Here is an 8,187-nt window from a genome sequence, read left to right as displayed (position 1 = left end):
GAAAGGTTGTCAAGCTGCACTGAGGATCCCGCGGAGATGAGAAATCATGAATTTGCAGAGCCGCCAACTTGCACTGCTGTGTCATGTTCTCCATGATGGAGACAGTCAGAATTTTGCCATGTCAGACTCGAGAGTGAAGAGTGCTGGTGAGAGACCAATTTTGATAACTCACCACAGTGGTGAAGGTTGGGTAAGAAGGAGCACAGCGACGGCCCAGCACCTGAGTCCTGGCCTTGCTCTTTCCTCACGGGACAAACAACATGAGCTTCAGTGCCCAGTCCACCTTCTCCAACTACCGGTCCCTGGGCTCCGCGCATCACCGGGCCACCGGGTCCGACTGGTCACCAGCGCTGCCAGCGTCTATGCAGGCGCCGGGGGCTCGGGCTCCCGGATCTTTGTGTCCCACTCCACCAGCGTCCAGGGCGGCTGGGGATCCAGGAACATGGGCACCGGGATGGCCAGGGGTCTGGTGGGTATAGGGGGCATCCAGGGCGAAAAGGAGACCATGCAAGACCTGAATGACCGCCTGGCCTCTTACCTGGAGAGGGTGAAGAGCTGGAGGCCGATAATAGGAGACTGGAGTGCAAAATCCGGGAACACCTGGAGAAGAAGAGACCCCAGCTCAGAGACTGGGGGCATTACTTGAAGACCATCGAGGACCTCAGGGCTCAGATTTTTGCAAGTTCTGTGGACAATGCCTGTCTTACTGCTGATGACTTTAGAGTCAAGTATGAGATGGAGCTGGCCATGTGCAAGTCTGTGGAGAGTGACATCCACAGGCTCCACAAGGTCACTGATGACACCAGGGTCACCTGGCTGCAGCTAGAGCCTGAGACCGAGGCTCTCAAGGAGGGAGGAGCTGCTCTTCATGAAGAAGAACCACGAGGAGGAAGTAAAGGGTCTGCAAAACCAGACTGCCAACTCCGGGTTGACCGTGGAGTTGGATGCCCCCAAACCTCAGGACCTCAGCAAGATCATGGTAGACATCCGGGCCCAGTATGACAAGCTGGCTCAGAAGAACCGAGAGGAGCTGGGCAAGTACTGGTCCCAGCAGACTGAGGAGAGCACCACAGTGGTCACCTCGCAGACCGCTGAGATAGGAGCTGCTGAGACGACACTCACGGAGCTGAGACGCACCGTCCAGTCCCTGGAGATCGACCTGGACTCCATGAGAAATCTGAAGGCCAGCTTGGAGAACAGCCTGAGGGAAGTGGAGGCCCGCTATGCCATGCAGATGAAACAGCTCAGTGGGGTCCTCCTGCACCTGGAGTCAGAGCTGGCCCAGACCTGAGCAGAGGGGCAACGCCAGACCTAGGAGTACGAGGCCCTGCTGAACGTCAAGGTCAAGCTGGAGGCTGAGTTCAACACCTATCACAGCCTGCTGGAAGATGGGGAGGACTTCAGTCTTGGTGACGCCGTGGACAGCAGCAACTCCATGCAAACCATCCAGAAGACCACCACCCTCAGGCTTGTAGACGGCAAAGTGGTATCTGAGACCTCAGGCACCAAAGTTCTGAGGCATCGAGTTAGCAGAAGCAGGAGGCCAATAAAAGTTGAGACGTTACTGCAAAAAAAAAAAAAAAAAAAAAATAAGGAGCATAGCACAGTGCCTGGTACATGGTGGGTGCTCAGTACATTTTTGTTGAATGATGAGAAGATGGGAAGATGGGTATGACAGTTACCAATTTTACTCACTGGTGAGTGTGTGTCGTCCCGTCCCCACCCCACCCCACCCCACCCCTGGTCTTCTAGTAAGATGCACCCACTTTCCTGACATGTGATCCAGGGCTGGCCAATCAGAGTACTCCACTCCTCTCCCACGACCACGATAGGCCCCAAGATGGTCATGTGACCCACAGCAGGCCAATTAGTGCTCTTCCCAACACTGCAACTGGGACTAGCTGGAAGCCAGCCTTTTGCCTGTAGAATTATACTGGAAGGATGAAACTCTAGGGCTCACCACAACCATCTTCACCACACAGAGGAGCCCTCTCTACAACAGTGGGGAATGACAGAGCAGAGCTGAGAGATGAAAGCACTGTGCTATGCTCCTTCTTACGCAACCTTCACCACTGTGGTGAGTCATCAGAATTACTCTCTCACCAGCACCCTTCACTCTCGAGTCTGACATGGCAAAATTCTGACTCTGTCTCCATCTTACACATCTGTCTTTTCTGCCGGTCTGTTGCTGGAGAACATGACACAGCAGTGCAAGCTGGCGGCTCTGCAAATTCATGATTTCTCATCTCAGCTGGATCCTCAGTGCAGCTTGACAACCTTTCTCTTTGCTCCTGAATAACTCTTTTGATTCATTCATTCATTCATGCAATATCATTGGATTTGTACATTAGAAAGACCACTCTGGAACCTGATAGTCTGAAGGTGGGCATACAGAAATCAGTGACACCTGTTGCAATTTGGAACTCTATGAATGGGGCATACCCCTACTTAAAGCCTGTTGGGCCTCCTTATAGAAATGAAAACGCTGGCTAGGGTCATCCCAGCCTATATAACACCTTTGTGTGAATTACGGAAAAGCACCTTTGCCTCAAGTTAAAAAAGCTCTGTGTTAATATATCAGGGTACAGGGAATTCCCTGGCAGTCCAGTGGTTAGGACTCAGCGCTTTCACTGCTGTGAGCCCAGGTTCAATCCCTGGTCAGGGAACTAAGATCCTGCATGCTGCACAGCACTCGGCAAAAAAAAAAGAAAAAATATATGTATGTGTGAGTGTGTGTGTGTGTGTGTGTGTGTACACACACACACACACACACACACATCCATCTATATACACATATATATCATTATATATTCCATATATATCCCATATATACATATATATCAGAGTACAACCTGAACAACCCTAAATCATGGGCCCTGGAAATAGAAACAGAGGCGGCTATGCCCTCTGCCATGTTCAGTAACCCTGAAGGAACGTTCTAGCCCCAGTGGCCATCCTGCCCTCTGAGGAAGGCTGGAGTTGGAGGGCAGGGGGACAGGAACGTGTCTCTGAGAGCCGCAGGTGAGAGAAGCAGTCTTAGGGGAGGCAGGAAGTGGTTGGGACATGCACGGTTGCACCTGTGTGAACATATCTCCTGAGCCTGTTTAGGGCTTCGTATGCCAACGTGGCTTTATTAAAGAGGGGATTCTCCCTCACTGCTCCAGGACTCAGCTGAAACTGTCCCACCTACCTCATGTGGTAGGTGAGCTCTGACCTCATTCACATTGTATGTGAATGGCATGTATTTCACATACAATGCCATGGGAATGGCCCCCCCCCTTAGATGTGGTGCCCTTGTGCAGTATACAAGCTGAACAGTTGTACAGGGACCCTGAGTCTGACAAGCTCCTCTGACCCTAGATATCGTACCCCTGTCCTTCCCAGTTAAAAAGCCAGCAAAACTCTTTCTCTCTGAGCAAGTGTAAAATGGGTACCTACCATTTGCCACTGGAAAAGCCCTGACTGTTAATACACACTGACAAACAGAATGAAGTGTAACAGACAGGTCAGGGCCCAGACCCCAGGCTCTGGAGGTTTCTGTAAGTATTAAAATGGGAGTGGGAAGGAGACGATAAGAAAGCCATTTAAGATATCTGAGGTAGAGTTGCTCTTGGTAACAGCAGAGTTGGAGATGGGTCCTGGGGGTGGGGACTGAAGCAGATGGAGGGAAGGGGAGAAAGTTGAGCGGAGAGGCTGGGCCACCCTCACAGGCACTGAAATTCCCCAGGCTGGTTGCAGGTGTGACGTAATCCACCTCAGAGAATTATGGGTAATTTCCTTTCCCCTCAAACCCTTCCCCTCCTCTGTCCCACTTAAACTTGATTGGTTGGTTTGTGCCTAAATTTGCAAGGAAGCCCAGCTACCCCAGCTAATGAGGACTGTTTACTCTTTCTATCGCTGGAGCGGGGAACGGGGGAGCCAAATAAAATCCAGTGTGTTCATCCCACAGGGAGGAAATCCCAAAGTGCCCCTGAGGCCTGGAGACGCACAATTTGCACCCTTCGATTCCCACCCCATGCCAGAGGAACTGTAATTTGCTGAAGAGTCTCAGAAACTTCGATGTTATCACTTTGCTCATCTCTTTCCAAAATCACCTCGAGTAACCATGATGCAGTGGAAAAAATGTGAACTTCAAAGTACAACAGATCTAGTTTGAATTCCAGTTCTGACCTTGGACAAGTTACTTGATATTTCTGAACCTATATTTCCTTAAGTCTAAAAAAAGGGGGAGTGGGGCACTGCGGAATTCCCTGGTCCAGTGGTTAGGACTCAGCGCATTCACTGTGGTGGCCCAGGTTCAATCCCTGGTAGGGAAACTAGGATCCTGCAAGCCACGTGCTGTGCTCAGCCATAAATAAATTAATTAAATAACAATTCCCATCTCATAAGGCTGTTGTGATAGTTACATGAAATCATTTCCATAGAGCCACTCCCTTAGTGCCAGCACAGAGTTCCCACTTCTACCACTATAATCCTTCCCCCCAAAGCCCCAGTGGCATCAGACCTCCCCTTCCATTAGCTGTACTGAACATGAGGATGGCCACACGGAGTGGAGAAAGAGAACTGGCTGAGGTATTAGGAGCCCTGCACTCCAGATGTGGCTTTAGGACTTCAACGGGCAACGCCCAGCCTGTCTGGTCCTCGACTTCTTCATCTGTAAATGCAGGTGGTGATTCCAGCCGTGCTCAACTCACAGAATGGATACGAGTTTTAAGGGAGCTAATGTGATTTGTAAATATCAGCAAAAATGGACATATTAAAGTACTAGTGAGTGACAGCAGTTTAGAGTGCTGCTTTCCTGAGAAGTATCGCATTTTCCCCTGCAGTAAAATGGAACCAGCCATTCATTTAATAAAGCTGAATTGGGGCATCCATCATGTGTCCAATCCTGTGCAAAGGATTAGCTCATCAATAACCCTTCTTCCAGGCTTCCCTGGTGGCGCAGTGGTTGGGAATCCGCCTGCCGATGCAGGGGATACGGGTTCGTGCCCCGGTCCGGGAAGATCCCACATGCCGCGGAGCGGCTGGGCCCGTGAGCCATGGCCTCTGAGCCTGCACGTCCGGAGCCTGTGCTCCGCAACAGGAGAGGCCACAACAGTGAGAGGCCAGCGTACCACAAAAAATAAAAAAATAACCCTTCTTCCTCGGTGCTACTGGATACATGGGTTGAACATCCATTTATTCATTAAATAAATAAATCTTTACTGAGCTTTTGAGACTTGAAAGGAGTTACTACCATATTTATCTCTTATAGGACATATTTAAGTCTTAATAATTTCATTGACTGTCACCTCTTTCTGACTAGACTGTGAGCTATTTGAGGACAGGTGAGATTTGGGCAAGATTCAGTTTCTGTTAACTGACCAAATGTACCCACAGGACTGACTCAAATGACACGGTTGCCATGAGCTGCTTCTCTCTGACCGTTAACTATACTCATGGGGGTATAGTTTGTCACCCTAGTCAGACCCAGGAGAGGGAACTGGACTCACCACGTTTCCATCACTCCAAAGGAACTACTGTTTGCCTTCCAGATGACTCAGAAGTCTCAAGGCCCTGGCCTGGCATCAGACCCCAGGTTAGCCCAGGGTAGTATCCTCTCTGTGAGCACAGCCTGGCATCTGCCCAACCAACATGTAAGCTCTCTGGTCCCTCTGCGGCTCACGAGGCTCAGGGGCCATTAGAGCTGGCTGGGGCCTCTGATATTAATGAGGGATGCTCTCAGCACAACTCAGCGCTGCTTCCTGGGCATCAGCCCACCAGGAGCAGAGACAGATCTTGCTGGCAAATGAGCTTCCCTCCAGGGCTGGGACAATCCAAGGCAGCCCACTGGATGGGTGGTGTGGGAAAGATTTTGCTTCTCTTTTTCCCTTTGTCTCCTCCCTTCCTCCATCTCCCATCTCCATCCTCCCTTCCCTTCCTTGTCTCGCTTCACTTTCTTTTTTTGTCCCCTCCCCTCATGCACACTTCTTCTTACTCTCTTTCCTTATCACTTTTCCTGCTGTCCCATTGTCCCCCTCCTCCTTTATCTGGTGCCTACCTCCTTTCCTTTGCTCTTCATTTTTCTCACCTTTGTCTAATCCCATCTCTCTGCCACCTTGCCTCTTTCTGTCTTTTGTATACGTCTGCCTCTGTCTCTCTTTCCCTGTTTTCCTCTTTCTCCACCCCCTCTACATTTCTAACCCTCTCGCCCTCAATCTTGCAACCACTACAGAGGCACGAAAGCATGGTTTAGGGCACAAGAAAAGTCCAATTCTAATAGGACACAGAACACATAGAGGGGGTAAGCAGAAGAGCCTGGGATGGTATTTGAAATTATCTATGAGACAACCTTGAAACCAGGTTAAAGAGGGTTTTCTCCTTCCAAAATAAAACACAATATCATTTCGCACCCACAAGACTGGATAAAAATTTGACTTGACCAGTTGTTGGCAAGGATGTACAAACAATGGAACTTTCATACGCTGCTGGTGGAAGTAAAATGTAAAATGGTGCAACCACCTTGGAAAACTATCTTTTTCTTTTCTCATAAAGTGCAATGTATATCTGCTCTATGACCCAGCCTTTGCACTCTTTGGTATAAACCCAAGAGAAGTGAAAAATTATGATCACATAAAGACAAAACATAATCATAGCAAACTGATTCATAATGGCCAAAATCTGGAAAATACCCAAATGTCCATCAATAAGAAAGTGGATAAATAATCATGGTGCATTCATACAATGGAATACTACTCAGCAACGAAAAGGAACAAACACGTAACATAATGACAAATCTCTAAAACGTTATGTTGAGTGAAAGAAGCCAAACACAAAAGAATATAATTCCATTTATATGAAATTAAAAAATAGACAAATTGCTCCAGTTGATTTTGATTGCAACTTTGTGAGACTCTGAAGGAGAGGGCAGAGGTTTTTTTCATGTCATTAAAACTAACCTACTGTGATAAAAATGAGGAGGGTGGTGGCGTAGTACTGACAAGAGGGCAAGGGCAGAAGGGAGATTAACTGGAGAAGGAAGCTTCTCAGATAATGGAAATGTTCTCTCATTTTGGATGACATTTATACAAGTGTATACAGTTATCAAAATTTATTGAACTGGACACTTAATATTCTATTGTACGTCAACTATGTTCGTTTTTAAAATCACCCATAATTACATAATCCACAAAAAAATACTGCTATATTTTCTTTTTTTTCTATTCATATACAAATATATTTTCATAACTGAGGTTAAATGATATATACATCATTTTAACATCATTTTGTGCATTTTCCCACATCTTTAAAATTTGTTGAAAAGCATCCCTTTTAATGAATATAATAGATCATCCTAGAGATGTACCATAATTTGTGCCACCAGTTCCCTATTATTGGACAGGTATGTTGTTTCCATTTTTTCACTACTCTTAATGGCAATGTCATGACAAACATAAACGGAAATGTGTAGGTACTGAAGATTTTTTTACATTAAATTAGTGGTTTAAGAGCAGACCAGTTAAGTTTGACTCTCAGTTCCACCATTTACTAGTTGTGGGACCCAGGCAGGTTACTTAACCTTTCTCTGCTTCAATTTCCTCAGTGGAAATGATGGAGATGTTAATAGTAATTTACCTCTAGGGTTGTGGTGAGGTTTAATGGGGTAATAAATATAAAGCACTTAGACACGTGCCTTGCATTTAGTAAGTCCTCGAGAGGTATTAGCTATCGTATACAGTATTAGGAGGAAAGAAATACAACTGGGCTTAGAACGATTGATGTTGCAAACAAGTTAAAAAAAAATTATTGTTGTTGGAGGACTGGGGGAGACTGGAGAGAGTTTTTAGATTACCCCCAAAGTCTATATTTGGGTTGGCAGAGTGTAGACTAGGGATGGCATAGTCCACATTTGCCACATCCCTTGACCTTGGCAGATGTTACTATTCAACTACCACACCGCTCCCATGGAGCCCAGATATAGCCTCATAATCACTTTCATCACTCTAGATTCACGACTCTTTAATCAAGCTGAGATAAGGGGTGGGCTTCTTTACATCCTTGTTCTAGAGCAATGGTTCTCAACCCTGGTACATATTGGAATCACCTGGGTGGTGGGGTGGGCAGACTTCCAAAATAGCCCCCAGTGATCCCCACCTCCTGCTAGGCAGGCACGTCCTTGTGTACTTCTCCCCTTTTTGAGTGCCGGCT

General features: G+C 47.3%; 1 pseudogene across 1 annotated transcript; it reads left to right on the top strand.

The window, feature by feature from the left end:
• The first annotated feature begins 260 nt into the window (after positions 1 to 260).
• On the top strand, positions 261 to 1,802 carry LOC307190484 (keratin, type I cytoskeletal 18-like; annotated as a pseudogene). Its single transcript has one exon. The product of its transcript is annotated as a keratin, type I cytoskeletal 18-like (transcript).
• Positions 1,803 to 8,187: the final 6,385 nt, after the last annotated feature.

This window comes from Stenella coeruleoalba, assembly GCF_951394435.1.
Source record: "Stenella coeruleoalba genome assembly, chromosome: 8".
In the NCBI taxonomy this organism is placed as follows: domain Eukaryota; kingdom Metazoa; phylum Chordata; class Mammalia; order Artiodactyla; family Delphinidae; genus Stenella; species Stenella coeruleoalba.
Note: the sequence above shows the minus strand (reverse complement) of the source record. Positions and strands in the feature narration are given on the sequence as shown.